Source organism: Muntiacus reevesi, chromosome 22, assembly GCF_963930625.1.
Source record: "Muntiacus reevesi chromosome 22, mMunRee1.1, whole genome shotgun sequence".
Classification (NCBI taxonomy): domain Eukaryota; kingdom Metazoa; phylum Chordata; class Mammalia; order Artiodactyla; family Cervidae; genus Muntiacus; species Muntiacus reevesi.
In genome coordinates this window covers 985,001-1,008,759 of record NC_089270.1, presented here as the reverse complement: position 1 = coordinate 1,008,759, position 23,759 = coordinate 985,001, and the positions used below count along the sequence as shown (strand labels likewise).

The following is a 23,759-nucleotide window of genomic DNA, read 5'->3' as shown; positions in this document are numbered from 1 at the left end:
ACGCGGCAGTAATGGGTGCACAATAATGCAAACGTACTCAATACCCCTGAACTGTGCATATAAAGACTGTTAAGATAGCAATTTTTTGCACAAATACACACGTGAAGAACATTCTGCTTTCAGAGAGTTTACATTCCCCTGGAGTTCCAGGGGAAACTAGGAAGGATGGGGGAAATGCAATTTTCAAAAGAATAATGATGGAAATTTTTCCAGAAATGAAACAAAACTTAAGTATTCAGATTAAAAAGGGCACCCAGGGTTCTGTGCAAGATAAAGAGAAACATATCAATACCTAAACATGCACTTTCGTGAATATGAAGGATAAAAACAAAACCTTCATACCTAAGTCCCCATAAAGAATGAGCTAATGGACAGACTTCAGCACGAGGAGAGGAACAGAAACACAGGCTTTGTGCAGCCTCAGCTGAGAGAAGCAGATGGCGGAGCCTCTCCAAGCACTCAGGGAAGAGGACTTCGCCTCGTGCACACTCAGACAACTCAAAAACTAAGGCAGTTTAATATACACACTCCTTTCACAAAAGAAATGCTAAAAGACATACTAGAGCAAAAATACAAACCCAGAAGGAAAAAACAGGGTGCAAAAAATAAGGGGGGAGTGGTAATTCTAAAACCACTTTTGTATTAAAAAAAAAAATGTAAGGATTCCTTTCTCACATTTACTTATACTCCTTATGGAAAGTCCAACTAAAAGGACAGTCAAGAATTTCAGGGACTTCCCTGGTGGTCCAGTGGCTAGGAGTCTGCCGTGCAATGCAGGGGATGCGGGTTTGATCCCTGGTCGGGGAACTAACACCCAACATGCTGCAGGGCAACTAAGCTCACACACCACAGCCACGGAGTCCACGTGCCTCAGCCAGAGTCTGTGCGCTGCAGCAAAAGATCCCAGGCGACGCAACAAGGACCTGACGCAGCCAGATAAGTAAGTATTCTTAAAAAAGGGTTACAAACGCAGGGTCGATCCACAAGGACAAAGACAACAGAGGAGTCAGGCGAGGGGACGTGGGGCAACTCAAGGGAAGGGTCACCTCTCCAGGAGGCAAGCTGCTGCTGCCGCCGCAAGGAGGCTGGCGGCTTAGGGCGCCTCTCGTCCACAAAGCCTTTCCCTTTTAAAATGTCTAAAAACAAAACGCAATATATAGTCATTGTAAAAGGAAAGAAAGCCCTGATGCCCTTACAGTGAAAACTGAAAACGTGTTAGTTAAAGCAGAAACTAACAGCTCAGAGTGACGAGTGGTTTTCCAAGGGGAGCGAAGGGAGAGTGGGGGCAGTCAAGCATCGCCATGCGGCCTTGTGTAACAAGCTCTGAAGATGGCGTAACCCACTCCACGCACGTCACAGACGCGCCACAGCAGGCGCTGGCACGGCAGGCGGCTGGGGAGGCCACGTCGAACAGAGGAGGGGTGTCCAAGATGAACGGAAAAGCGCCACTCTCCAAAGAAGTGCCGGATGACACAACCAACGTTTAGAACCGGCCAGTGTGCACAGGACCAGTTCCAGCACGTGGAGACAGAGCAGTGAGCAGAGCACACGCCTTATTCTTGGGGAGCTAATACTCCAGAGGGGAGAAGCGGAGGCTCGAAGATACAGACGGGGAAAGGCGAGGGGAAGGCCTGGGTGGACGGAAAAGTGGGAGAAGAGCGACCTCCCTGCAGACAGGAGCTCTGCTGGCGGCTCGGGAGAACTCCACGCCTGCCCTCCCGGAGTTCCCAAGTGCAGCTACAGCCGGCGACACTGAGTCAAGTCCCCAGGGGCAGTCTCAGTGCCGGATGGCAGGCAGGCCTCCCCCAGAGCCCAGAGAGGGACCAAGCTCATCGTTCATCCAGAAGCAGAAGAGAGACTTAAATGGAAAAGTCAAGTCCGCAAGCACAACCGAAGCGAGCACACACGCTCCCTGACGCTCCCTAACACTCCCTGACGCTCCCCGACGCTCCCCGACACTCCCCAACGCTCCCTGACGCTCCCCAACACTCCCTGACGCTCCCCAACGCTCCCCGATGCTCCCTGACGCTCCCCAACACTCACCGACGCTCCCTAACACTCCCCGATGCTCCCCGACGCTCCCCAACGCTCCCCGACGCTCCCCAACACTCCCCGACGCTCCCTAACACTCCCCAACGCTCCCCGACGCTCCCTAACACTCCCCGACGCTCCCCGACGCTCCCCAACACTCCCCGACGCTCCCCAACACTCCCCGACGCTCCCCGACACTCCCCAACGCTCCCCGACGCTAACACTCCCCAATGCTCCCTAACACTCCCTGATGCTCCCCGATGCTCTCTGACACTCCCCGACGCTCCCTAACACTCCCCGACACTCCCCGACGCTCCCTAACACTCCCCAACGCTCCCTAACACTCCCCGACGCTCCCCGACACTCCCCAACGCTCCCCGACGCTAACACTCCCCAATGCTCCCTAACGCTCCCTGACGCTCCCCGATGCTCCCTGACACTCCCCGACGCTCCCTAACACTCCCCGACACTCCCCGACGCTCCCTAACACTCCCCAACGCTCCCTAACACTCCCCGACGCTCCCCGACGCTAACACTCCCCAATGCTCCCTAACACTCCCTGATGCTCCCCAACGCTCCCTAACGCTCCCTGACGCTCCCCGACGCTCCCTAACACTCCCCGACGCTCCCCGACGCTCCCTAACACTCCCCGACACTCCCCGACACTCCCTAACGCTCCCCGACGCTCCCTAACACTCCCCGACACTCCCCGACGCTCCCTAACGCTCCCTGACGCTCCCCGACGCTCCCTAACACTCCCCGACACTCCCTGACGCTCCCTAACACTCCCCGACGCTCCCCGACGCTAACACTCCCCAATGCTCCCTAACACTCCCCGACGCTCCCCGACGCTCCCCAACGCTCCCCGACACTCCCCAACGCTCCCCAACGCTAACACTCCCCAACGCTCCCTAACACTCCCCGACGCTAACACTCCCCAACGCTCCCTAACGCTCCCTGACGCTCCCCGACGCTAACACTCCCCAATGCTCCCTAACACTCCCCGACGCTCCCCGACGCTCCCCAACGCTCCCCGACGCTCCCCAACACTCCCCAACGCTCCCCGACGCTAACACTCCCCAACGCTCCCTAACACTACCCGACGCTACCCGACGCTCCCCGACGCTCCCCAACGCTCCCCGACGCTCCCCGACACTCCCCAACGCTCCCCGACGCTAACACTCCCCAATGCTCCCTAACACTCCCTGATGCTCCCCAATGCTCCCTAACACTCCCTGACGCTCCCCGATGCTCCCTGACACTCCCCGACGCTCCCTAACACTCCCCGACGCTCCCTAACACTCCCCGACGCTCCCTAACACTCCCCGACACTCCCCAACGCTCCCCGACACTCCCCAACGCTCCCCGACGCTATCACTCCCCAATGCTCCCTAACACTCCCTGATGCTCCCCAATGCTCCCTAACATTCCCTGACGCTCCCCGATGCTCCCTGACACTCCCCGACGCTCTCTAACACTCCCCAACGCTAACACTCCCTGACGCTCCCCGATGCTCCCTGACACTCCCCGACGCTAACACTCCCCGACACTCCCCGACGCTCCCTAACACTCCCCAACGCTCCCTAACACTCCCTGACGCTCCCCGATGCTCCCTGACACTCCCCGACGCTCCCTGACACTCCCCGACGCTCTCTAACACTCCCCAACGCTCCCTGACGCTCCCCGACGCTCCCCGACACTCCCCAACGCTCCCCGACGCTCTCTAACACTCCCCGACGCTCCCTAACACTCCCCGACGCTCCCTAACACTCCCCAACGCTCCCTAACACTCCCCGACGCTCCCCAACGCTCCCCGACGCTCTCTAACACTCCCCGACGCTCCCTAACACTCCCCGACGCTCCCCGACGCTCCCCGACACTCCCCAACGCTCCCCGACGCTAACACTCCCCAATGCTCCCTAACACTCCCTGATGCTCCCCAATGCTCCCTAACACTCCCTGATGCTCCCCGATGCTCCCTGACACTCCCCAACGCTCCCCGACGCTCCCTAACGCTCCCTGACGCTCCCCGACGCTCCCTAACACTCCCCAACGCTCCCCGACGCTCCCTGACGCTCCCCGACGCTAACACTCCCCAACGCTCCCTAACACTCCCCGACGCTCCCCGACGCTCCCTAACACTCCCCAACGCTCCCCGACGCTCCCTAACGCTCCCTGACGCTCCCCGACGCTCCCTAACACTCCCCAACGCTCCCCGACGCTCCCTGACGCTCCCCGACGCTAACACTCCCCAACGCTCCCTGACGCTCCCTAACGCTCCCTGACGCTCCCCGACGCTAACACTCCCCAATGCTCCCTAACACTCCCTGACACTCCCTGACGCTCCCTAACACTCCCCGACACTCCCCGACGCTCTCTAACACTCCCCAACGCTCCCTAACGCTCCCTGACGCTCCCCGACACTCCCCGACGCTCTCTAACACTCCCTGACGCTCCCTGACGCTCCCCGACGCTCTCTAACACTCCCCAACGCTCCCCGACGCTCCCCGACGCTCCCTTGCTCTCCAACATTTTGCACAAGTCTCCCTGGAACAGACTGGTCTTGCCTTCGTGGAATGACCACAGGACCTCCAGTCTCAGGGCCAAGAGATCCTTGTGGAGCACCGGGATCAGCATGAACTCTGCCACAGAACAGGGGCTGAGGACACAGCAGCTCATCACTCTGCCGGACTTCTCTACTGAAAGGCTTTAGTTTACAGAATGTAGAACTGACTCACAGCAAAAGTTTTGCTCCTTCTGCAGACAGTAAGGCCTTTATAACAGAGCTGCTCCTCACTTTGTGTTCACTTCAGAGAAGCCTGACACACAGGCCAGCTCAAGGCCAGGGGCCTGGCCACCTGGGCGCTCTCTCCACGCGGCCCATCCCTGACCTCACGTTGACACACAGGCTGGCACCTTCCCTGGCCCCAGGCCTGCTTGTTGTCTCTTCTCCGTGCAACATGGCAAACCTCGGGACCCCTCGCACTCTGCCAGGGATGGAAAATGGAGCAGCTACAGCCAGGAACAACCAAGAAGTCCCTCAGCTGCCATGTGAACCAGCAATTCCACTCCTAGGATCCACCCAAGAGAGAACTAAAAACATATATCCATACAAACACTTGTACAAGAATTTTCACAAAATTATTACAAAAAAAAAATACAACAAAACTCAATGTCCTAACAGCTGATAAACAGATGAAATCAGAAGAGATCTGGACTCCTCTGGCATCCAGTTGTTAGGACTCCATGCTTCTCCTGCCAGGGGCCCAGATTTGATCCCTGGTTGGGAGAATTAAGATCCCGTCTGGTGGGGGAAAAAGTGGACCCAGCCATACAATGGGATAGTCAGTCATAAAAATGAAATACTGACGCATGCCGTAACATGGACAAACCTCAAGGCTTCAAAAACATCGCTGAGTTAAAGAAGCCAGTCAAAGAAAGCCACTTACTACATGCCTCTATTCTTACTAATGTCTAGAACAGGCAAATCCAGAGACAGAAGCAGAATGGTGGCTGGAGACAAGCAGGAAGGGGGAGTGACTGCTCAACAGGCACCGGGCTTCCTACTGGGGTGACAAAAATATTCAGGACTTAGATAGTGGTGATGGTTGCATTAACACTGACAATGCACTAAAAAAACCCACCAAATTATATACTTCAAGAAAGTTTAAACTGATTAATTTTATGTTAATTTTTAAACTATCAAATCTTTTGTTGAGTAGGAAAGGCATCATCATATTAAGGTGTATCATTCACACATCTGTAAAGTATTCCCTATTTTCCCTCTAAAATATGCCTCACAAGGCATACAGCAGTGGCATGTGCTGCACACACTGCGAGCCCCAAGTCTGAAGACCGGATCAAAGTCGCAGCCGCCCCGCGGCCTGGTGGCCAGTGGAGAAGTGGAGCGCACTCCAAGGATGGGGCACCGGAGTGGGCGCTCCAGGCGGAGCCTGCAAAACACAGCCCGCCGAGGCCGCCCGCCAGGACCCTGCCGGTGGGCCCTGACCCATCGGCCCTCTGCGAAGCCCCCACCCAGAGCCCCGCTGTCAGCTCCTGGACCTCAACAGTGGGCATGCATTGAGGGCCATCAGGCATCTGAGAGATAAGAATGTAAAAGCAAAAGAAAGCTAGGAGTCTAGAGGAACACACAACAGAGGGAGTGAGAGAAGCCACAAAGCACACACACCTGTCCTCGGCATGCTCTGGCAGCTCCGGAGCCCGGGCGCCTCCAGCGGGCCAGGTGGCTGGGGACGGGGCGGCGCAGAGAGTTTTCACACCACACTTTTCAACTCTGAAGCATGTGAACATGTTATCTAATTAAAGTTTTTCTTTCGATTTTTAAAGAAACATTGTGAAAACGTAAAAATACTTCCAAAATAATTATAAAATGATTGCTCTTTGTAACTGCATTCCACAACCACTAAGGGGACAAACAGACCCAGATATCCTGGGTTCCTACAGAATTGTCAGAGAAGGAGAAAGGATGGATGGAGACGGGAAAGGAGAAGGAAGGAGAAGAAAGACAAGGGGAGGAGGAAGAGGAAACCTAAGGAAACAGGAAAATAAATGAGGAAAGGGAAGGAAAAAAGAAACACAGGGCAGAAAAAGAAAAAAATCTGAAGACTGTGCTAACGAAACATCCATGTGGTACAAATTCCAGAAACAGAAGATTTTTAAAATTCTGAAAGAGACCCGAACTGACATTTCTGCACAGAAGACATACAGACAGGCAGCAGGCACAGGGAAAGATGCTCAGCAAGTGTAGACGAAACCATCATGAGCCCCACCTCACACCTGTCAGAGTGGCTGCCACCAACAAGAGGTCACAAGCGCTGGTGAGGCCACAGGGAGGAGGAGCCCTGGCGCCCTGCTGGTGGGCACGTAAGCCGGCGCAGCGGCTGCGGGGAGAGAATGGATTCCTCAGGAACCGAAAGCAGAGCGGCTGTATGCCGCAGCAAGCCCACCTCTGAGGGCGCACCAGACGGAAACGAGCCCAGACACCGAAGACACGTCCGCAGACTCACGTTCTGTAGCATCACTCCCAACAGTCCCCTCGCAGAGACAAATGGAAAAAAGAAATGGGGTTCAGGGACTCCCTGGTGGTCCAAGGGCTGACTCCATGCTCCCAATGCAGGGGGCCAGGGTTCAGTCCCTGGTTGGGGAAACTGAGATCCTGCATGTCACACAGAGTGGCCAAAAAAGGAGGGGGTGTATTCATGTGGTGGGATATTATTCAGCCACTAAAAAGGAAATCCTGCCATTGGCACATGGATAAACCCAGCGACGCTATATTACAACGTTGCGTGCTCTCACTCATACGTGAAATCTAAAACAAAAGTCACACTCGCAGAAGCAGAGAGGAGCATGGCGGTTGCCAGAGGCCGAGGGGCAGGAGAAATGGGGAGGGGCTGCCAGAGGGACAGATGCTCACTTGTGAGACGAGCAAGTGCTAGACACACCGTCCAGGGGCCACAGCCACAACACTGGGCCTCGTGCGCGAAGCGTGCTGGGGGAGAGTGAAGCATGCACACCGCCCCACACGAGGGGGCCACGGGAGCAGACAGACGTGTCAAGCATTATAGTGACCACTTCACAATGCATATGCTGGATCAAACCCTTACATCGTACACAATTTTTTCAGTTCTCTTAATTCTTTTACTCTTCCAGTTTTATTGAGATACATACAATCATGCAGCACTGTATAAATTTCAGGGCTTCCCAGATGGCACAGTGGTAAAGAATCCACCTGCCAATTCAGGAGACACAGGAGACTTTGGGAAGATCCCCTGGAGAAGGAAATGGCACCCTACTCCAGTATTCTGGGCTGGAAAATGCCATGGATGGAGAAGCCTAGTGGGCTACAGCCCAGGGGTCATGAAGAGTGGGACGTGACAGCACGCACACGCGCTGTGTAAGTTGAAGGTGTACAGCATGATGATTCTGATGTTCAAAAGGAACTGATCTCCACAGTAAGTTCAGTGAACATCCGTCACCTCACAGACACACGCGATGAGGATTCTGAGGGCTTACTCTCAACCCCCACGTACCACGTACAGAGGTGAATACATGCATCAGGCTACATGTCACCCCCACGACACTGCACTGTGAAACTGGACAATTTCATTTGTCAATCACACCGTAACAAAGCTGGCAGACATAGAAATAAGTGGAGTCGAGATTTCTAAAAATTAGGAAAGAAATAACTCAAGATAACCTAGAATCAAGAGGCTGAAAAGACCCACTGAGCACTCCACAAGATGAACAGAAAAGAGACCACATGGCTTTGGGTGAAGGTAGGTAACAGGTCAGAATCAGTACTCTTGGTAGCATCAGTTATCTTAAAAAAAGAAAACACCCATGAAAAGCCCCCACATAATAAGCAGTATCGTCAGATTTTTTAGCTATTTTCATTTTTGGCCACATTGCTCAGCTTGTGGGATCTTATTTCCCTGACCAGGGATTGAACTCATGCCTTCAGCAGTGAAAGCAAGGCGTCCTAACCACTACACCACCAGGGAATTCCCATCTTCGGTTTTTTGAGAGAACTATTTTCAAACTAAATTACGTATCTAGACAAGCTATCAGTCAAGTTTAAGCACAGAACAGATCACTCTGTCATGCAGGGTCTCTAAAAACGCTGCCTCCCACACTCTGAGATAACCCCCCAAAAGATGCACCACCAAAACATAAAGGCAAACCATGGAAGACATGGGACCTAAGGGGGGAGTGCTCTCCCGCAGAAGACGAAGCGCCTGCTAGGCCTAGGAAGCCCCGTCTTGAGCAGGAAGACAAACAGTTCCAGTGGACAGGCTCCCCAAGGGAAAAATGCGTAACTGACCATCTCAAAAGGCTTTCTACACAACTCATCTGGAAAACCTGAGCCTGCATGAGTAACAGATGCATGGAAAACTAAGCAAAAAAAAAAATTTTTCACTAGGAAAATAGTGTTCAGCTAAACAATATAACAATTAATAAATATTCATTCAAACCAAAAACTGTTGGAATTCCCTGGTGGCCCAGAGATGAGGGATCTGCACTTTCACTGCCAGCTTTAATCCCTGGTCGGAAAACTAAGATCCCACAAGTCTTGCAGTGCTGCCAAAAAACAAAAACAGAATTTTAAAAATAAGTAAAACCTGTTAAAACTGTGGTATATTAGGTAGGAGGGGGGTTATGGGGGGACACATGTGTACCCATGGCTGATTTATGTCAATGTATGACAAAAAACCATCACAATATTGTAAAATAATTAATCTCCAATTAAATAAATTTTTTAAAATTAAAAAAATAAAAGAGTTTAAAAAAAACCTGTGGCATATTAAAGATGGCCAAAAATTCTGTCATTCCCCCACCAAGAGATAAAGTCTGTTTCTCCATACCCTTGATCCTGGCCTGGGCCTGTGGCTGCCCCCAGCTGCACACAGTGAGACTGACGCCAGCCAGAGCCGGCCTCGTCTCTGAAGGACTGGCAGGACTTCTCTGGACTTCCACTGCACAGGTTCACTCCTTGGTTGGGGAAACTAATATCCTGCATGCCACACAGTCAGAAAATAAATAAATCAAATGTATCCTTTTTTTCTAAAGTGTTTTTTAACAAATAAATATAAGGCTTGTCAGCAGGGGAGTTCCTTGATGGCCAAGTGGTTAGGACTCTGGGCTTTCACTGTCGTGGGCCAGTTTCAAGCCTGGGTAGCAGACCTGAGACCCCACAAGCCGCGTGGTGCAGCCAAGAAATAAGCGAAAATCAAAAGGACTGGCAGCTTCGCTTCCTGCAGCAGGAAGCAGCCACCATGCTGTGAGGAGGCCCAAGCAGCCTCAAGGGCGGCCGTGCCGGGGCAAATGGTGGTCCCGGGCCAACAGCCCACACCGACAGGCAGCGCGGGAGCGACACAGTCCGACAGCATGCCGGCAGACGGCGCGCCCTGGCACACTCCATCCACACGGCGAGGCTGCTGCGCTCTCGGCCACGGCTCTGGAAGGAGCCGACTACCGGGTACCACTGCACTGGGAAGACCGGGAAGGGGAAGTGGGGCGGAAAGAACGCTAACGGTAAATCTTTATCTCCTGAGATAGAACTGAACGCGTAACACACAAACCCCGAAGTTCTCAGCTCCGTGAAATAGACAAGTTTTCTTAAATGTACAGACAGATATAAGCAGCAGCTGAAAGAGCAAAAGCAGCTGTCTCCTTGGAACAGTCACCTAGACTGTGGCATTTTGTTACGACCCTCACAGAGGGAACTGTCTTTAGGGCACCTGGTTCAGTCTGACGAATGAAAAAGTAAACAGGAAATACATATACCTAAACATTTGGTTGGTAAGATTACAGTTATCTAAGTTTCCTTCCACTTTTCTGATTCTTGCAAATTTTTCATGAAATGTATTCTAATTATAAGAAGTAAGTGTTCTGGCTGCACCAGCTCCGTTGCAGCAGGTGGATCTCCAGGTGTGGCACGTGGGCTGCTGCTCCGGACCAGGAACGGCCCGCGGCCCCCAGCACTGGGCGCGGCGTCCGAGCCACTGGACCCCAGGGAAGTCCCTGATCGTCAAACTACGAGCACCACCTGAGCTTACTGTTCTGCCTTGATGCTCTGTCAACAACCTGCATACCCTTGAAAGAAGCTTTCCATAAACTCTAGGCTAGAATTCACAACTGTTTCTGTACCTCATTCCCGTGCTGGGCACTCACAGAGGGAGGGGAGGGGAGGAGGTGCCAGGCCGCGGGCACTGGCTGAAGACTCAGCGGCTTGGACCCTCTGCTGCGAGCACCCAGGGGCCTGAGACACGCACGCAGGCTCAGCCTCCCCGCCGCACAGACAGAACACCAGCTGTGTCTTCAAAGAAGTTATAAGAAGCTGAACTTTAAGAAATAAATACTTTCTTATACAGATTTCAGAACTGAACAGAAGAGAATCCCTAAACTCTCAACATGAGGCCAAAACTCAAGGGGTCTTCCGCAATCAGGGACAACTTCAGACGCAGAACAGAGGGAGGAGCCCTCAGGGGCGCGCCCTGGGGGTCTCCCTCAGCTCCCCTGCTCCCCCAGGCCCCTTCCCTTGTGCCTGAGGAAGAGCAAAGAGCCTGAAGCCGACCACTGCTCCCTCCCCAGGACACCCCAGCTGCGGAGCAGTCGGGGATCTCGGTACCCCGCCCTGGGCAGGGCCCAGGCTCCAAGTCATGCAGACGGGACCCCTGCCGGCCGGGAGCAAGCTGCCCGACACGGACGTGCCAGGGTCCTCGCTGCCCACCAAGGGCCCGTCCAGGCGGTGCTCTCCTGGGGCACGTGGGGAGCACGGGTGAGGGCTGCCAGCAAGGAGCCCCACTCACAGGGAGGGCAGGTGGGGCAGCAAGCAAGGCGCCAAGACAGGAAGGGCTCAGCGGCAAAGCATGCGGGCGAGACTGGCCTGGGACTGAAGGCAGCCATGAAAATTTGTAAAATTCCTCTTTAGCCTTGTCCTTGCTTCTGAACCGCGAAACCCAAGTAAATGAAATCTTACAAAAATAGATCTTGTTTGGACAGTGAACAGGTTTCTGTCTGGCTTTGTCAAACAGAAACTCGGGGGTCACTGACACCCTCCCCACAACCCACGGGCCTCGTGGCCTGACTGCAGGCCCTTCCCGCTGACTCCTCTGTGGGACCCACGCCCCTCAGCGCTGGGCCTTCGGGGAACTCCAGGCACAGTTCTCAGCGCAGCAGGCTCGGGCACCCCGCGAAGGTGGCCACCTGCCCGGGAGCTCAGCCCTTAGGAGGCAGAAGGTGGGCCCCAGCCCGCGCTTCTAAGACAGTCCCGGGTAGCCCACGCGGCCAGTCTGGGGACCAGGCCTGGTGAACCACTGGACCAGGCAGTGACCTAGCTCACCCCGAGGCTTTCTTCTTGCTCAGAGCGCGTTAGCTGTGCGCTGCCACCAGGAGCAGGGGCACGGGAACGCGACTGAGCACTCAGCTCTCGGGGCTCCAGTGAAAGGTGACGCGTCCCTTTCCATTGTCCAAAGCAAACCACGCGGCCACGCCCAATTTCAAGGGGGCAGGGTGCCCAGTCCTACGGGGCACCCACAGAGAGACAGCTGGGGAGACGAACGCAGACAGCCAGCATGCACAGGCCGCCTCCCACGGCCTCCCCCCAATCCTCCCACCAGCTCACAGAGGACCCTGAGAAACACGCTTTCCAAAGCAAACAGACACGCATCGCCCACCCACACACACAGCCCCACGCCTGCCTGCCTGAACCCGCAAGGCCTCACGCTCCTCTGCAGATGAAAATGCTCAGCGCAGCCTCAACAGCGGCCCCCGCCCCACAGCCTGCTCTGCACTCAGCGCCCTCCCCTCTGACCTCCGGGCCTCTTCTGCCACAGGCTCTCTGCCGGCATGCCCTCTTCTAGAACCCTCACCACCGACGCAGAGCCCTCTTCTGCTCACGGTACCAGCCCCCAGGCAGGCCTAAGGCCCTGTGGAAGTACAGATGGACCAAGTGCGGCAGAGTCTGCCCTGAGTCTCCTTCACGACGTTCCCCCGTCACGGAGCATCACGACTGCACGAACCCACCCAGTGTGCCGCCATCACCCAGGCCAGCCCTGCCCAGCCGCGCCCCCGCCACACAACTGGGAAGCAAACCCCAGATGGTGGGTCACCTCTTTGACAAATTCTGTATGCAGCTCTGCAAGACACAAATTCTTTTCTTAAACAAAACCACTATAACAGCCGAAAAAAAGAAAATTCCTTAATGAGAAACTGAGTCAGTGCTCCACTTTCACAAATACACAAGTCGTGTTCCTTCTCATCCCCAACTAACTGGCCTACCTGGGATGCACACAGCCCTTCCGCGGCCAAGGTGCCTCCAGGAGCCTGCGTCACCCACATTCCCCTTCTCCGCTGGAAGAGACCTGTCACCGGTCCTGCAGGGTCCCGCGTCCTCAGTCAGCCAGCGCAGCCCTGCAGTGCAGTTGCCTGGGTTCCTCTCCCTACCCCAGATCTCCTGGTAAGTGCTTGTGGGACGAAAGGTCTGATCAGTTTTCTGGTTTGGTTATTTAGCAAGACTATTTCACAGATTTTTCAAAGATGTAATCTTCTGTCCACCATCTCTCCTGTTTTAGCCCCCTCACAGGTCTGTCAAGTCCAGGGGACCAAGAACACGAGTTCGGGCTCATCACTGGAACACAGCTGATTTCTTAATTCCCCATGAATGAAGGAATGTCACCAGAAGTACATGGCCACACTAACTAATGAAACATTCCTCCTATTCGTGTCTAGACGGCCTGATGTTCAAGTGTCCCCAGAGAGGCAGAACAATGAGCTCCCAGAGCACAGAAGCAGAGATCAGGCAGGAGTCCACACTTACAGCCTTGTGACTCTGGGTCAGCACTGAACATCTCTGGGATTCAGCTTCCTGCTGTGAGGATTCAATGAGAGGAGGGAAAGAAGATTTGCTGCTCCAAGACACGGGGCCGTCGGGGGCTGGGGGGGGGGCCCCACTCTGCACAGATGGCACCGACTTCCAATCTCTGGGGGAATGCGAACAGGAGGCTCTTATTTCTTCCTTTCTTTTTCTGCTGTGCGCCTGGGGGATCTTGGTTCCCCAGAGAAGGACTGGACCCAGGTCCTCAGGGCAACCGGGCACTCCTAACCACCGCACCACCAGGAAATCTCCAGGAAGCTCTTATTTCTAACATATATTTTAATCGTAAAAACCTAGGAATTCAATTTTTACTAAATAAAAATCTTTAGGGGACTTCCCTGGTGGTCCAGTGGCTAAGACTCCACACTCCCAATTCAGGGGGCCTGGGTTTGATCCCTGGTCAGGGAACTAGATTTCACATGCCACAACTTAAAAAAAAAAATTCCCCCTGGCACAAGTAAGATCCAGCACACCCAAATAAATTTATATACATATATGTACATATATTTATGTATATAAATTTATCTATATAAATCTTTGGGAAAATAGAAGACTCGAAAGTACAAATATCTCCACGAGTTAACTCTCAGTTAACACTGGGCGCTGCTTGAAGCCCAGAAGACAAGTCAAAGGGCCCTCACCTTGAAAAACTCACAACCTGGAGAACTGAAGGGTGAGAACCCAAACCATGTGCTGCCAGGACAGGGCCTGGTGCTCAGAGGAACAACCCGGGAGCATCCCAAGCGCCATGGACACAGGGCTGGCAGCGCTGGCGGGGACAGGTGACGGGAGGAGCCATGGACGTGCACACGGCGCGCGACAGAGCACGGCTCATCCTGGGGGGCAGCAGCATGGTGATGAGACCTCAGAGCGGCTGCAAGGGGCCAGCCAGTGAAGACCCCAGGAAAACACAGGGCCCTCACGCCACACTCAAGACCAAGGGCTTCCTCTTCTATGAACAGGAAGGCACAAGGGACACATCTCAGCTGGTAGGTGAAATCAGAGTTTCTTTCTGAAGGAACCAAGGTAAATCAGAAATGAGGCCCACTTTCCGTTTTACTAGCTTGCAGTGAGATAAAAATGGTGTCCTCTCAAATCTTTTGAAATGTGAATGCTAGGGTCATTCGGCCACCCCCCCTTACCCTCAGCCCCATGTCCTGCCCCAGCCCATCAGGACCATACCGGCCCGCCCTCCTGCATTGGTCCACCTTTCCCGGCGACTCCTGGGTCTGAGGAAAGCCATCATCCTCGAGCACTGGCTTACCAGCCTCCTCTCTGGCCTCTCTCACCTGCCCTGGGCCTCCACCTTTGCCACCTCACACCAGGGCAAGCACACTCACACCACTGCCCTCAATCCACACCACTTCTCACACGCGAGCCAACACACAGGGGCTGAGAGTCTTCATACAAACAGTTACTGAAGGACTGATAATCACTCAGGTACTGTTCTAGGCACTGGGAGCCTGACAGTAGTTAAAGTCAAAAGGAGAAAAATCTCCACTGTTATAGACCTCTTGATGCAGTTAGGCACACAAACAAATAAGGAAAACATCCGGAATGTCAGAGGATACAAGCTAGGCAAAAGAAGCGGAGGCAGACGGGTAGGGTCAGACAGCAAAAGGATATCATAAATCAGGGGTCAAGGGTGCTGCCTGAGAAGGGAAGTCTAAGCAAAGACTTAAAGGCAAGTAAAGAGCCAGCCAGGCAGGTATCCGAGTTGAAGGAACTGCAGATGCAGGGGCCAGGGGCCAAGTGTGGCTGCAGTGCTTAAGACAGGCCAGAGGCCAGTGCAGCTGGGACAGAGGGAGGGCAGACCGGGCGGAGGCCGGTGAAGCACCAAGCGCTCAAGACACACTCCTAAGGGCTCCCAAGGCAGGCAGGGAGTCTGGGGTCACTTTCTAGGAGTGAGGTGCACGATGAGAGCTGAACAAGAAGGAATGCATAGGAAAGCCAGCGGTGCCCACACAGGCACTGGAGTGAGTCTATGTGGGTGTGGGGGGGTCACAGGAGAAAGCAGGGGCAAAACTGACCGAGCAAAGGCCCAAGGAAAAGCTCAGCCACAACAGAGGGCTGAAGAGACCAGGAGAGATCAAAATAAGAAGTGCAACGAGGGAACTCCCACCGCCATCCAGGGGTTAGGCCTGCAAGCTCACACTGCCCAGGACCCAGGTTCAACTCCTGGCTGGGGAACTGAGATTCCACAAGTTGCACAGCACAGCAAAAAAAAAAAAAAAAAAAAAAAAAAAGTGCAGTGAGAGGCAGAAAGAGCATTAAGAGATTGGTCTTGAAGCCCAAAGGGCCCTGAGATGCCTGAAAAGTGGGCTTTCACAGTTCCATACGCACATTTTGGAAAGACAAGCAGAGTGTGGAGAGCTGACTGAGGGGAGGAAAGCTGGAGTCAGAAACACCCTTCCTGACCTGTCAGCCTCCGTAACACAACAGCAAACACAGTGAAAAAGTAATTAAACTGTGAAACACTGCTGATAGAAACATGCCCTTAACAGCATAACAGACTTATTTCATACCATTGATTCTTTCTGTGACAACCCAGTTAACTTAAAAATTGAGCTCCCAGCTCCTTCCAGGAAGACAAAACATTCTTTTCTCCACACCCAACAGGGAGGTTTCACCACTAGGGCTGTTGGGCAGCAGGCTGGCACTCAGCTCAACCAGCACTTAGCAGTTTCCATCCTTGTATATCTTGTTGAAACTATTAAGTATTACAGACATTAAGGCGCTCTGAAAAATTCATCTTTGGCCCTTTGCTTTCTGGAAGACAGACTCAAGAACAATACTAATTTGAGATATCTTGAGTTTTTTAACTGGCAAAAGCAAATCTCATCAAATCAATCAGGTCCCTCAAAAGCTATACTGTAACCAACAGACAAGTGCAAAATGCTGACCAACTGCTGGGGTAACTCATTTGAGTCTTTTTCTCCCCCAAGTGCTTACCCTAAATAACAATTCCTAAAAATAAAATTAACAAATCACATAAAGACAGTCTGCAAAGTATAAACATAATCCTCTGGAACTTCCATGTTACTCCTGCTTCTGTATATTTTATATTTTTACTTTCCCCAGGGGCAGGAAGAGAGGTATGGTAGAAACGTCACTGCTTGATTCATCCTGGTGGTACATACAGGTCTGTTCTGTTACTTATTGTACTTATATGCTTGCAATATTTCATAGTTAATTTTTATTTAACATTTGAGTTAGGTGCAAAGACAAAAGGAAAAGAAAGGAAACAGGCCTTCCTGGCAAACAGTGTCTTGGCTCCCCGAATAAAGTAGGGAGACCTTAGGCCAGCCCCTTACTTTCCATATTCAGTTTCTTCCAGAAGGTTCCTTTCTGCTTCACCATGACTTACAAAAAAAGAGAAGCAGACAGTACAGGCCACATGCTGGCATTAAGATGGGTTGTTTGTCCCAAGTCATAAGCCTATTTACTCAGCACTCACTGACTGCCTGCCGTGGGAAGGCATGAGCAGAGGCCAGTTCACCCAAGACGGTAAGAATCCCACCTCCAAGAGCTTACCCAACACGGAAAAAGGTCCCAGAAGGCCACTAAAGAGCTGGGTCCTCTGTGTTCAGAACGGGAGGACAGGGTTTCCCAGTGGTTAGGGACCTACCTGCCAGCACAGGGGTACGGGTCTGACCCCGGGTCGGGGCGACTCCACAGGCCTTGGAGAAGGTACGTGACCAACTGCTGAAGCCTGAGCACGTAGAGCCCGTGCTCTGCAACAAGAGCAGCCCCTGTGTGCCGCAACTAGAGAACGCCCGCACAAAATCAAGGGAGATACAGCACAGCCAAAAGCAAAGATAAAATTTAAATAAATAATAAAAAAAAATGTTAAAGGAAAGACAAGCCGTGGTCCACACACAACAACATTCCATGCAGAGGCCTGGATCAGGACAGGGCGCCAGATATTTGAGGGACAAGGACCCATTTACTGCAGCCGGGCAAAGACGAGAGTGAAGTTTAGAAGACTAAGAGGCTTATCCAAAACTGCATACATTCTATAGCCAAGCATTATATCCAAACAAAAACAAAAATCAACCAACCAAAAACCATATAACAGAAAATGTAAGTAAAAAGCTTAATAACTTCAACTCCCACTGATTAAATGTTTACTTAGAATTCAATTGTTTACTGAGAAAGGTTATTTGTCTAGATTAAAAATGGCAGGAGAAAATAAATTTGGAACTTTAGCATCACCTTACCACATGCTTTTTGGTGTGCTCAACGACAACCCCAATCTCATATAGCAACATTTTATTAGTGTTTTCTATCCCCTCACCAGCAATTCTTAGTAAATACAACTTCACCTACTTTTACCCGTTTTACACTGAAGCGTCAAGCCATAAAAAAGGAAGTAACTAGTTAGTTTACATTCTGCCATATGAGTAAGCCTTTTAAAACTGGACTACTTGTAGGGGCTTCCCTGGTGGCTCAGAGGTACAGAATTTGCCTGCCAAAGCAGGAGACATGGGCTCCATCCCTGATCTGGGAAGATCCCACGTGCTGCAGAGCAGCTAAGCCCACGCGCCACAACGAGTGGGCCCATGTTTCCTCGGACCTGTGCTGCACAGACGAAGCCACTTCAGTAAGCAGCCCAGGAACCGCAGCTAGGGAGTAGCCCCCACTCTCCACAACTAGATGAGAGTCTGCGCAGCAACAAGGACCCAGCACGCCCAAAAGTAAATAATTCTTTTTAAATTGGACTACGTGCAGGAGGAGAGGTCCTCTGAAGAGGTGGCAGGCTTGACCCACTCTTCCGTAAGTCACAAGATCTCCAACTTCTAACGTGTAAGTCTCGCAATTCTGACTTATTCCTCATTTGATTCCTCACGTTTAAGCAGGGACCATTTTAACAGCCCTGTGTAAGTTGGCTGAATAAAAACCATAAACCTAGTAGTCATACATGGTAGCCTGTTTAACTTTCTTTTTTAACTTATTGTTTTGTCCTTTTGGGTCTCCATAAATTTCAAATTATGTTAGTTTAGACGTAACATATATCACATATGTGCACACAGAATAACAAGCTGCCCATCATTTTCTTCTTCGGTAGTGCCACACAGCGTGTGGGGTCTTAGTTCCCTGACCAGGGATCAAACCCATGGCCCTGCACTGCAAGTAAGGAGTCTTAACCACTGGAGCACCGGGGAGTATCAAGCCCATTTTAAATTGGAAAGTTCACCACTGGAATCCCAGTCCAGCCTGATCTGCAGTAATGCAGTCAGGGGGCGAGGATTTTTGTATTACATAGATAAGAGTTCTTAAAAAAAGAAAAGAAAAGCTTACAGAAACTCACAAACGTGCAGAAATGTACTCACTTTACCAACCACTGGCCCAAAACTGAAGGCTGCTGAGCGTCTGAGAAAATGGAAGAAAAGAAAAGGAAATGACTCAAAGTAATCGTGCTTAAGGCATGAGTCCTCTTCACTTCCAGGCAGCAGTTTAGATTTGAACTCCGGTCGGCGGTGGGCGCCGGAGCACGCACGGAGCACACCGGCAAAGGGCTGCGCTCCCACGACTCGTTTCCTCCGAGCTACTGGTTGGAGTTGTGCTTTTCCATGTTGCTCTGGTCACACTTACGCATGTAACGAGGACATGGAAAACATTTGGGAAAATGAAAGCGCTGCATAAATGAGATGGCTCCTAACTTATCTTCCATGTCGACCATCTCATTTTAAACTACATAAACTGAGGATCGAGGTTATCGACACGCAGTGGCAACGTTAAGTTTTTAAGTCGTTGAGCCATTAGGCAGCGCGTATCTTGGCGTTTAAGTCATTTAAAAGTCAAGGCCTTAGAGCGCGGGGTTGTCAGTCCTCAAGAACTTCCCTAACCTCGCTCTGAAGTCCCTCGAACCGAGCGGGTCACCGGTTCCGGGACGCGCGCACACGCGCCCCGAGCCCTCCTCACCTGCCTAAGAAGCACTAACTTGTCAAGTCCGTGACCGCTCACGTCCCGGCACCGGCGCGGACACCGGGGAGAGCAGACGACCGCGGCACCGGCTCCTGTGCCTCTGCCCGGGCTCGAGACCCGCGTGTCTTAAACGCCGAGATTTTTTTTAACTGCCCTCTGGCGAGCGGGGCAGAGCCTGCCGGGCGGCCCCGGCTGCTCCGCCGCGCGCGCCCCCGGGGGGAACCACCGTCCGGCCGACCGCGGGCGGCCGAGGGCCGGCAAGCCCCCGGGCGGGGTCCTCGCGCCGCCACCTGCCAGGCCCCGCGCTCCCGGCGCCCGCGCTGACCAACGGCCGGCAACCCGAGTGTCAACCCGGAGCCTCGGCGGACAAAAAAGCGCCTCCCCCCGGCCCCGGCCGCCCCTCCCGCCGCCGCCCGGCCCCGGCCCCGACCCGCGCCTCACAAAGGCCGACCCGGCCGCTCGGCGCCGCAGCGAACAAAGGCCGCCGGCCCGCGTAGGGCCGGCACAGGTGCAGCCGCCGGCCGCCGGGCCCAACATGGCCGCGCCCGCCCGGCCCCTCAGCCCCTCAGCCCCTCAGCCCTCCGCCCCTCAGGCCCGCGGCGGTTGGGCCAGCGGCGCCAGTGACCTGTTGTGCGGCGCATCCTCAGGCGGCGGCGGCTCTCCGGCGCGGCGGCTCCGGCGGCGGCGGCGGCGGCGGCCGGGAAGGGGGCCGGGGCCGGGACCGCGCAGGGGAGGGAGGCAGGGCCGAGGGAGGGGAGGGGGCGGCGGCGGCGGCGGCGGCGGCGGGCGCAGCGCGGCCAGGCCGAGGCTCTCCGCGCGCGGCGCCGACCCCGCCCCCGCGCCTCCCGCCCGCCGCCGCCGCCGCCGGGCCGCCGCCGCCTCGCAGAAGCCGCGGGAAAGTGCGCGCCGCTGATTGGCTGCGGCGCCCGCGGGGCTGCGGCCGGGCTTTTCAAATCCGCGCGGGGCGGGGCGGTGGCGGCGGCCCGGCGGGCGGGCGGGGGCCCCGGGGCCGGGGGTCTGGGGCAACAGCCGGCCGCGGGGGGCCGAGGGCGCGGGCCGTGGAAGAGGGCGCTGGAACCCCGCGAGCCGCCTCAGCCTGGCTCCGGGCGCGCGCCCCGCTCCCGCTACTCGGCACGGGCGCGCGCCAGGCGGCGGCTCAACCGAAAGCCCGGAGCCCGGAGCCAGGCCCCTGAGCGCGCGCGCGCGCGCGCGGTGACGTCACGGCCGCGCGCCCAATCGCCGCCGGCGAGGCCGCCCCGCGCGAGCGCGGCCCCGGCGGCCCTCAAGCCGGGACGTGGGAGGTGGCGCCCTCTCGGCCGCCCCGCGCGCCCTGTGCAGGGGGTCCGCCCGTGCTGGCCGCGGGCCCCGCGCCCCAGCGGTCATTCGCCCCCGTAGCTCGGGGGTCCCAGGCCAGCAGGAGCTCTGGCGGGGGAAGGGGAACCTGGTCTGATCGTGCCGCCGGGATCCGGGAGAGCGGAGGTCAGGCTCCAGCCGGCCCCGCCGGCGAATCCCAGCCGGAACCTTCTCAGGGGAGCTTTGTCGAGGGGCTCCCGGTGCAGAGGTCCTCGCCAGGCCTGCGCTCCTGGGGCCCACATTACAAACTGGTCATAGATAGTCACAAACGACAGGACGGCCGGCGCGGTGGAGAGAAGGCGGGGGACTCCCTCTGCAGAATATCTGCAGGGCGAGGATTCAGCCCGTTTCCCCCACCGCCCAGGCTCCTGTCTCGCTGGTCTGGATCTGGGGGTAGTGGGGAAATCCGTGGTCAGAAGCAGGTCTCGTCTCAAGCCCCAAAACTGCTGTGGGCTTGTGCCATTCTAGAGAGGCTGGGGCGGGGAAGAAGGGCAGAGCAGGCCCAGAAGTGCCAGCCCATGGTCAGGGGCCAGCTTTGGGAAGATCACCGTAGCTTGCCATGAAGACAGTGGGCTGGTAAATAGAGTGGACGGAGCATGCCAACTGGGGCCCAGTTCAAGGAGGGTCTTCCCATCCAGCCTCAGCTCCAGACAGCCACCTCATTGCAGGTCTCACCAGTCCCAGGGGTAGCCACACGCGGTGTCCAGCTGAGAGGGATTACAGGACTGTTCATCCTTCTGTCCCAGAGCCATGTGGTGAGGCCCTACTGTGTGCCGCCCCCTTGCAGCATGCTGGGGAGCCTGAGACGCCAGAAAAAACACCCCTCCACCATCCGGCACTGCCAGGACTCACCTCTGGCCACCAGGAGCCCCTGGAAGGTGTCTAGCTAGGTGCTGGCCCGTTCACATTTGCCCTTTGCCATATCTCTAGGCTGTAGGGAGAAGACTAGTTGCCTCTCTGGCCATGGAATCCCTCTGGGGCACAAGCCTGAAAACTGCTTGCCTCCTCAGTAGCTTTAAATCACGGCAGTACAAGACAGATACCACCACATCTCATTTGAGTTCACAGATTCGGAATTAGGGCTCCTCTTTAAAAAAAAAAAAAATGCATTTAGAATAGTGTGATCAACATGTAAATTTATTCAAAACATGAAAGCGTGTGTTTGGATTTTCTTGAAAGTTATTTGGGGCTGACTGATCTTTTCCCGCCCAGCGCAGACCTTCCTGGGCCAGCCCTACTGTGTTGTGGGGATCCCGAGCCCTTTTCATTGAGTCTGGCCAGCTGGCCAGCCCCAACCCTGCACGCTCTGGGGCCTCTGCAGTGGAAAGTGTATTTCCCATGATTGGGTCTCCATTCATGCAGAGGAGAAAGAGGCCCTCACAGGACGGACAGGTAGGCTCCTGGTTGCGGAGGCCCAGGGCAGTGGGAGCCCCAAGCCCGGTGGGCCCCGAGGGCTGCGGGGCACTCAAGGACATCAGCAGCTGGGGCTGAAGCTTGTTTCGGCCTCTTGGAGACTCAGTCACTTCTCCAAATGAAAGCGCCGCACTCAGATAGGAGAGAAGAGACTACAGAAGACCAAGGGACTGCGAGTCTGCTCCCGATGTGAAGTAGTGACCACACAGGAGAGGATTTCAGAGGGCAAAGCCAGCCCCGCCCTGAACTTTTGGGGTTCAGCGGTCCTCCATCTCAGCCCCCACCTGCTGCCCCCCTCCCAACCTCTCAGACCAAGGCCATGCTGGCAAGGCATTTAGGACCAGGGTACCCCAGGCCTGCCTGCTAGCTCTGGGACCAGCCCAGCAGACAGAACAAGGGCTCAAGCGGAGCTGGATGTCCCCTGGCCACAAGGTCTGCAGCCAGGCCACCTCTGACTGGCTGCCGTCTGTTACCACCTGCCAGGGCATACAGTTCTAGGAGGCCCGACCCGTTCCATGATTTCCATGTGACCCAGGCTGGAGCCCACTCTACCTCCCTGCTCCCCATCAACCCAGGCCCCGCAGCTCCTGGCTCAGGCCTCCCTGTCAGAGCTGCTACCAGAGGCCGAGCCCAGGCCCCTTAGCTAAAGGAGTCCCTGAGCCCCGGTTTGGCTGCCCCATCCCCCACCAGGGCCAGGGTCCCCCAGAGGCCAGGCTCATTGCTGTTTCCATGGGGATGTGTGCACTCTGACCCCAGCCTTTCTCCATCCCTGGCCAAAGAAAGAGGGCTTCCAAGTGGAAACCAGTGGTCTCAACTCCCCCTCCTCCCGTGCCCCAGGTGGCCCCTGCCTCCAAGGAGGGGAGGGGAGAGGGGAGGGGAGAGACCCTCCTTTCTCAGCCCAGGGCAGGCCAGAGCCCAGGCCTCATGGGCAGGAGGACTCCCACCCCCAGCCTTCTCTGCAGCCCCTTCCCAGCTCAGACCTGTGTTCCCTGGGCTGACAGCTTGCCCTTCCAAAGGCCCAGCTCGCCTCAGCTCCTGCCAGGCCCAAGGAGCACTTCAGCTCCCTGGGCCAGCCCACAGAGCCGGCAGGCCGGCAGGCCCCTTGGTCACGTGGGCCAGCCCTCCATTGAGCAGGGCCCCCGGCAGGCCAGGAGGTGGACATGGAGACTGAAGCCCTGCTGAGAAGCCCCCCGCCCAAGGCCTGGCTGGGAGGCCCGCGCCGGAGGCCTCACCAGCTTCCCTGCCCACCTCCTCTCCATCCGGGGAGAGAGTTTTCTCGGGGCTGACCTCTGGGAGGCCCTGAGAGGACTGCAGTGTCTGTCCTCAGTTTCCAGGAGTAAACCGCAGCCCAGAACAGTGGGCTGGTCCTGAGGGCAACCTCAGAACCATCTTTCCCACCTCCCCACCCCCACCAAAGTCCCCTTCCGGCCTGGGGCTCACCCCTCCTCCTAAGTCCTCCACTGAGCTGGCAGCTCCTTCCCTGCCACTCTGCCCCTCCCCCACAGGCCCTTAGTTCGGCTTCTTATTAGGAATTAGGAGGCAGCTTTCAACCCACCGATTTCTCCTCCTTTAGTTCATTCTCTGCACCCAGCCAGGGGAACTTTTCTAAACCACTATGTGTCACCCACCTGCATAAAAC

At 55.2% G+C, this 23,759-nt stretch overlaps 1 protein-coding gene across 7 annotated transcripts in view; it reads right to left on the bottom strand.

Moving 5' to 3' along the window:
- NSD2 (nuclear receptor binding SET domain protein 2) overlaps positions 1–20,154 on the bottom strand; it is a 73,645-nt gene extending 53,491 nt beyond the window's left edge. The window contains exons 1-2 of one of the 7 annotated variants that reach the window (XM_065914484.1): positions 19,980–20,153; positions 18,760–18,799 (exon numbers count right to left, since the gene is read on the bottom strand). The gene's annotated coding sequence lies outside the window, so the exon portion shown is untranslated. Of the gene's footprint in view, positions 1–18,759; positions 18,800–19,351; positions 19,500–19,979 lie in introns of those variants that run through there. The other 6 variants (XM_065914485.1, XR_010660299.1, XM_065914487.1 and 3 more) reach the window with 6 other exon arrangements.
- Between the last annotated feature and the right edge of the window lie 3,605 nt (positions 20,155–23,759).